At 38.7% G+C, this 8,122-nt stretch overlaps 1 pseudogene; it reads right to left on the reverse strand.

The window, feature by feature from the left end:
* Positions 1-6,417: 6,417 nt before the first annotated feature.
* On the reverse strand, positions 6,418-7,749 carry LOC128563662 (hydroxysteroid dehydrogenase-like protein 2; annotated as a pseudogene).
* Positions 7,750-8,122: the final 373 nt, after the last annotated feature.

An 8,122-nucleotide genomic window follows, 5' to 3' on the forward strand; every position in this document is an offset into this window, starting at 1 on the left:
CCACACTGGCGAAAGGATTAAAAATGTCCACTGGACCTTTGAAAAACTCGATACCCAAAATTCCACCAGACTTATCCTTACTCTCCATCAATGTGAATGGCTTAAACTGTCCTCTAAAGAGGCATAGGTTAGCTGAATGGATACAAAAACTTAAGCCAGATATTTGTTGCATACAAGAGTCACATCTCAACTTAAAAGACAAATACAGACTCAGGGTGAAAGGATGGTCATCCATATTTCAGGCAAATGGTAATCAGAAAAAAGCAGGTGTTGCAATTTTATTTGCAGATACAGTAGGCTTTAAACCATCAAAAGTAAGGAAGGACAAGAATGGTCACTTCATATTTGTTAAGGGTAATACTCAATATGACGAGATCTCAATTATTAATATCTATGCACCCAACCAGAATGCACCTCAATTTATAAGAGAAACTCTAACAGACATGAGTAACTTGATTTCCTCCAGCTCCATAATCGTTGGAGATTTCAACACTCCCTTGGCAGTGTTGGATCGATCCTCCAGAAAGAAGCTGAGCAAAGAAATCTTAGATTTAAACCTAACCATCCAATATTTAGATTTAGCAGACATCTACAGAACATTTCATCCCAACAAAACTGAATACACATACTTCTCATCAGCCCACGGAACTTACTCCAAAATTGATCACATTTTAGGTCACAAGTCTAACCTCAGTAAATTTAAAGGAATAGAAATTATTCCGTGCATCTTCTCGGACCATCATGGAATAAAACTTGAATTGAGTAACAACAGGAATCTGCATACCCATACAAAAACATGGAAGTTAAATAACCTTATGCTGAATGATAGCTGGGTCAGAGATGAGATTAAGAAAGAAATCACCAATTTTTTGGAACAAAATGACAATGAAGACACAAGCTATCAGAACCTCTGGGACACTGCAAAGGCAGTTCTAAGAGGGAAATTTATAGCACTGCAAGCCTTCCTCAAGAGAACGGAAAGAGAGGAAGTTAACAACTTAATGGGACATCTCACGCAACTGGAAAAGGAAGAACATTCCAACCCCAAACCCAGTAGAAGAAAAGAAATAACCAAAATTAGAGCAGAATTAAATGAAATTGAAAACAAAAGAATAATACAACAGATCAATAAATCAAAAAGCTGGTTTTTTGAAAAGGTCAATAAAATAGATAAACCTCTGGCCAACCTAATCAGGAAAAAAAGAGTAAAATCTCTAATATCATCAATCAGAAACAACAAAGACAAAATAACCACAGACTCATCAGAAATCCAAAAAATCCTTAATGAATATTACAAGAAACTTTATTCTCAGAAATATGAAAATCTGAAGGAAATAGACCGATACTTGGAAGCACGCCACCTTCCAAGACTTAACCAGAATCAAGTGGAAATGTTGAACAGACCCATATCAAGTTCAGAAATAGCATCAACTATACAAAACCTCCCTAAAAAGAAAAGCCCGGGACCAGATGGTTTCACGTCAGAATTCTACCAAACCTTTAAAGAGGAATTAGTACCTATATTACTCAACCTGTTCCAAAATGTAGAAAAAGAAGGAAGACTACCCAACACGTTCTATGAAGCAAATATCACCCTGATCCCCAAACCAGGAAAAGACCCAACAAGAAAAGAAAATTATAGACCAATATCACTAATGAATATAGATGCAAAAATATTCAACAAGATCCTAACAAACAGAATCCAGCAACACATCAAACAAATTATACATCATGACCAAGTTGGTTTTATCCCAGGGTCTCAAGGCTGGTTCAATATACGTAAATCTATAAATGTAATTCAGCACATAAACAAATTAAAAAACAAAGACCATATGATTCTCTCAATTGATGCAGAAAAAGCTTTTGATAATATCCAGCATCCCTTCATGATCAGAACACTCAAGAAAATTGGTCTAGAAGGGACTTTTCTTAAACTGATAGAGGCTATCTACAGCAAACCCACAGCCAATATCATATTGAATGGAGTTAAATTGGAATCATTTCCACTCAGATCAGGAACCAGACAAGGCTGCCCATTGTCTCCATTGCTTTTCAACATTGTAATGGAAGTTTTAGCCACCGCAATTAGGGAAGAAAAGGCGATCAAGGGTATCCATATAGGGTCAGAAGAGATCAAACTCTCGCTCTTCGCAGATGATATGATTGTGTATCTGGAAAACACTAGGGACTCTACTACAAAACTCCTAGAAGTGATCAAGGAATACAGCAGCGTCTCAGGTTACAAAATCAACATTCATAAATCGGTAGCCTTTATATACACCAACAACAGTCAAATTGAAAAAGCAGTTAAGGACTCTATCCCATTCACAGTAGTGCCAAAGAAGATGAAATATTTGGGAATTTACCTAACAAAAGACGTGAAAGATCTCTATAAAGAGAACTATGAAACTCTAAGAAAAGAAATAGCTGAAAATGTTAACAAATGGAAAAACATACCATGCTCATGGCTAGGAAGAATCAACATTATCAAAATGTCCATACTACCCAAAGCAATATATACTTTCAACGCACTCCCTATTAAAGCTCCACTGTCATATTTTAAAGATCTTGAAAAAACATTACTTCGTTTTATATGGAATCAGAAAAAACCTCGAATAGCCAAGACATTACTCAGAAATAAAAACAAAACAGGAGGAATCACACTACCAGACCTCAGACTTTACTACTAATCGATAGTGATCAAAACAGCATGGTATTGGCACAAAAACAGAGAAGTAGATATCTGGAATAGAATAGAGAACCAAGAGATGAATCCAGCTACTTACCGCTATTTGATTTTTGACAAGCCAATTAAAAACATTCAGTGGGGAAAAGATTCCCTATTTAACAAATGGTGCTGGGTGAACTGGCTGGCAACCTGCAGAAGACTGAAATTAGACCCACACCTTTCACCATTAACTAAGATAGACTCTCATTGGATTAAAGATTTAAACTTAAGACATGAAACTATAAAAATACTAGAGGAGAATGCAGGGAAAACCCTTGAAGAAATTGGTCTGGGTGAGTATTTCATGAGGAGAACCCCCCGGGCAATTGAAGCAGCTTCAAAAATACACTACTGGGACTTGATCAAACTAAAAAGCTTCTGCACAGCTAAGAACACAGTAAGCAGAGCAAGCAGACAGCCCTCAGAATGGGAGAAGATATTTGCAGGGTATAACTCTGACAAAGGTTTAATAACCAGAATCCACAGAGAACTCAAACGCATCAGCAAGAAAAAAACAAGGGATCCCATCGCAGGCTGGGCAAGGGATTTGAAGAGAAACTTCTCTGAAGAAGACAGGCGCACGGCCTTCAGACATATGAAAAAATGCTCATCATCTTTAATCATCAGAGAAATGCAAATCAAAACTACTTTGAGATATCATCTAACTCCAATGAGACTAGCCTATATCACAAAATCTCAAGACCAGAGATGTTGGCGTGGATGCGGAGAAAAGGGAACACTTCTGCACTGCTGGTGGGAATGCAAATTAATACATTCCTTTTGGAGGGATATATGGAGAACACTCAGAGATCTAAAAATAGATCTGCCATTCAATCCTGTAATTCCTCTGCTGGGCATATACCCAGAAGACCAAAAATCACAACATAACAAAGATATTTGTACCAGAATGTTTATTGCAGCCCAATTCATAATTGCTAAGTCATGGAAAAAGCCGAAGTGCCCATCGATCCACGAATGGATTAATAAATTGTGGTATATGTATACCATGGAATACTATGCAGCCTTAAAGAAAGATGGAGACTTTACCTCTTTCATGTTTACATGGATGGAGCTGGAACATATTCTTCTTAGTAAAGTATCCCAAGAATGGAAGAAAAAATATCCAATGAACACAGCCCTACTATGAAACTAATTTGGGACTCTCACATGAAAGCTATAACCCAGCTACAACTTAACAATAGGGGGAAGTGGGAAAGGGGGGGGTGGGTAGAGGGAGGGGAATCGGTGGGATCACACCTGTGGTGCATATTACAGGGGTATTTGCGAAACTTGGTAAATGTAGAATATAAATGTTTTGGCACAGTAACTGAGATAACGCCGGAAAGGCTATATTAACCACTGGGATAAAAATGTGTCAAATGGTTTATGAAGTGAGTGTATGATGCCCCATAATCATATCATTGTATACACTTATGATTTAATAAAAAAATTAAAAAAAAAAAAAAAAAAAAAAAAAGAAAATCAAATGCTAAATTGTACCAGACCTTCTATTGCAATGAAAGGCTAGAAATTAGAGACATCTATGCTGCATCTGGACATCAAGGAAGACTTCCAGGAAGAGGCAGAGTCTGGACTGGATCTGGGAGGATGTGAACATTTCCAAAAGTGGAGAGAACAAGAGAGAACATTTCCAGCACTAAGGGCAAAGAGTAGGATGTGTGGCTTCTGACAGCCGGTGTAGCAGTCACAATTTCTTTAGGCCCCACCAGCCTGTGTAGTACTATTGCTACATGAAGTCACAATAATATTAACAGTATAAATTCTGCTAGTTTGTCCTGATTGGCAGGGTGGGGGCAGAGGCACAACACTCAGATTGGCATTGAGTCTCTGAGTGGTTGCTTGAGCCAAATGGCGCTAAGTATTTTGACTATCACCCTTGATATGACACTTACTTGTCAATCTGTCAAAGTGTGCTTTGTTCAGCTTCCTTAATTAACTTTTGAGAAAAAAAAATTGTGCAACATATACACAACGTAAAATTTACTATTTTAACCATTTTAAATGTATACAGTTCAGTGCTATTAAGTTTACATTGTTATGCTAACATGCTTTAAACACACGTTTTCATTTAATTCTCATAACTTTAATTCCTTGGTACCAGCCATACAAGCAGAAAGTTAAATTTAAGCAGTATTATGAATTATTGTCTAAAAATGATAAAGGCTGATAGTGGGTACTTTTCGGTTTCTTTGTATCTGAAATTTGTATCATCTAGAAATCAAGTCATATGTCAAGCAAGTGCTAAATTAATATTTTTCATAGGGAGAAATTAGTTTATTAGAGTTTCTGCTCAGCTTCAGGATTTTTAAACTCAGTGAATTTATTCTATTTAGGATTAACAAGAAAGTTTCCATTTTACCACCTGATGGCAAGTCTATTCAGCTGGCCGTAACCAGGGCATCTTTCTGGCAGCAGGAGTTACCAGTAGAACAGATTATCAGTGGAGGTTATGAAATTGCTTTCCTGGAAGAATTTTGTGAGCAAGAGGAGATACCATTTGTCTGGCATGATTGATTCAGTTCTTTAGCACTGAGCTTTTCAACAGAGGCACAATCTAGCTTCTTACCAGAGGGAAGCCTTGATGGATATGAGCCCCTTGTGTGATCTGTCCCCAGGGAAGCACCACAGAAAGTTAATACTGGATGTGCACATTCAAAGGGAGGCAGAATCACAGTAATCAAACTGATCAGAACCTTCCCATTTCCTGCATTGGGGCAAAGTGTTCACTGCCCTTTCTGTCCTCACTGGGCCACCCTCTGTTCCAGGTTTAAGCCGCTGCCACTGTTCTTTTGTTATATGAACAGACCAATAAGCATTTGTGAATTGGTTGTGTTGAGTAAAAGAACTTAGTCCTTAATAATTTAGAAACAAAAAGAAAAGATTACCAAAGTATTTCAAATGATACAATGTCCTATGAAATTCCATGTCTGACTCCTTTGAGAAAAATCTCATTCAATTGTCCTGTGCTCATTCTATCAAGAATTAGGGATGCTCTTTCTGGGATAGGTCCTGGCTAGCTCCCCAGGGGACATACTGATAAGTATGGAGGACACGGGGGTATCCTGACATAGTGGTTCTTTCTCTCTGATTGTCTCCTGGCCCTCGCAACTATATCGTTCTCACTCCCTTGAAGCTAAAGTTCCAGGTGTTCAACAATCACGCATCCCCAGTGAACATGGAGAGTCTGTGTGGAGTTGTAGGTGTCTTTGCTCCATTCTGTTTTGTTGAGGGCAAGGATGGTCCTGGAGGTGTTTACATTGTGCTGCATAGGAGTAGACGTCTCAGTGGCCCTGTGCCAGTTTTGTGGATGACATGAGGCTGCTTCAGGGCATAGGGTGTTTGCCACCTTGGTTTAGCAGTACAGTTCTGGACCCAACCATTCTGCAGGCAGCTTCACATCCCTCACCATAGCATTTGATTCCCTATTTTTAAAGCACATATAATGAGAATAAGGTAGAGTCTGTCAGGCTAGTGCAGACATGACTCGGCTGGCCTTCACCCCGTCTCCCTTTCTTTTTTCTTTCTTTTTTTTTTTTTTTAATTAGCCAACTGTTTTAATTGCAATTTCAAGTCTTACAGATACAGAAATTCTGTTTTTTTCCAGAACAAACATGCATATCCTTATAATACAATAGGGAAGAAAACCGACAACAATAGATTTTAGCTTTGAGTTTTTTACTTTGTGAACATAGCAGTCGACATATTTTTTTTCTTTTCTTTCACAGTTTGGCATTCATCTGATTCATTAGCTTCTCCAATTTGATTGCTAGGGCCATGTTTCCTTTAATCTTCAATCTTCCTGACATGAATGCCATTGTTGGTTTTAGTTTCCCTGAAAACATTTTCACAAAATCTTCTGTAGACATGCTCATCACCCCATCGGCTGGATCAGAAGGCTCTCCATATCCAACTTTCCCACCCTTGCTTTTCAGATCAAGAAACCATATGCCACCATCTTCACCTGAGAGTTCAAACAGATAGATTGCTTGAGTGGCTTTAACCACGTCATCACTGAGAGAGTCTTTAACAATTTTAAATGTTTCTTCCACAGCTCCAGCATGTGCTTTTGGTTGTGGCTGCAGCTGGGGCTGGGGCTGCGGCTTTTCTTCTTTGACCTCTGGAATACCACCCTGTGATTCCATTTTCTTGGTAACCGTTTCTGGGTGTTCATCTAAGAAGAAATCTGGTATCAAAGGATGGCCTGGTTTAACTGCATAGATGTCAAAGTTTTTTATTCCTTCTTCTTTTAAGATATTTTCATCAATAATATAGTTGCCAGTAAAACTTTTTGGCTTTTTGAGAATGGAATATGCAGCGTCTGCGATGATATCGACTTTTCTACACTGGCTTTCGATACCAGATCAGCCCAGCATATCCATGGCAGCGGTGTGTATGGCTGTTTTAGGCCACAATGCATTGACTGCAATTTCTCCTTTAAATTCTTCTGCCATTCCAAGTACACACATAGACATACCATACTTAGCAAGGGTATAAGCACAGTGCTGTTTGAACCACATTGGATTTAGGTTCAGTGGTGGGCTGACATTAAGGATATGAGTGATTTTACTCTTTTTCAAATAAGGAATACATGCTTTAGATGTAAGGTAGGTGCCTCTGGTGTTCACACTCATCATCAAATCCACTCTCTTTGTAGGTGTTTCCAATGTGTTGGTCAAGCTAATAGCACTGGCATTATTGACCAAAATATCAATTCCTCCAAATTTCTTGACTGCCTTCTCGACTGCATCACTGATTTGCTGTTCATCTCTCACATCAACAACACATGGCAAGGCCTTTCCTCCAACTGCTTCAATCTCTTCAGCAGCAGTGTAGATTGTGCCCTGAAGTTTTGGGTGTGCGTGGGTGGTGACAATATTCGCAGCAATGACAATATTTGCTCCATCCTTTGATGCTTTCAATGCAATAGCTTTGCCAATGCCACGGCTGGCACCTGTGATAAACACCGTACATCCTGCTAGCTTCCTGGTGTTGGGTAACATGACTTTCGCAGACCAGAGAACTTGGCGGCCGCAAGCAGAGTGCCCCGTCTCCCCTTATTAGTGTTTTATAAATTTAGCTCCTACCCTAAAGATGCCTATCTTGAGTAGTTTAGGTGGCTTGATTTAGGAGATCAACTTTAATTTGGAATGTATTGTTTTGGATCGTGGGTTAATACTGATTATTATTTACCGGTCATGTGTTCTGCCGATTATTGTTTAAAGATAAGTGTTAACATGGTCTTCGCTTTGAACTCAAATATATAAAACTGTAATTTTGGAAATGGAAAAACAGAAAAGTCTTAGAGAGGCTACTCTCACTGTTCTCCAGAATCTCAGCCTTCTGACAAAGTTTTGTGGACTGATCCCTGTCTCT

Source organism: Nycticebus coucang, chromosome 13 (assembly GCF_027406575.1).
Source record: "Nycticebus coucang isolate mNycCou1 chromosome 13, mNycCou1.pri, whole genome shotgun sequence".
NCBI classification, from domain to species: Eukaryota; Metazoa; Chordata; class Mammalia; order Primates; family Lorisidae; genus Nycticebus; species Nycticebus coucang.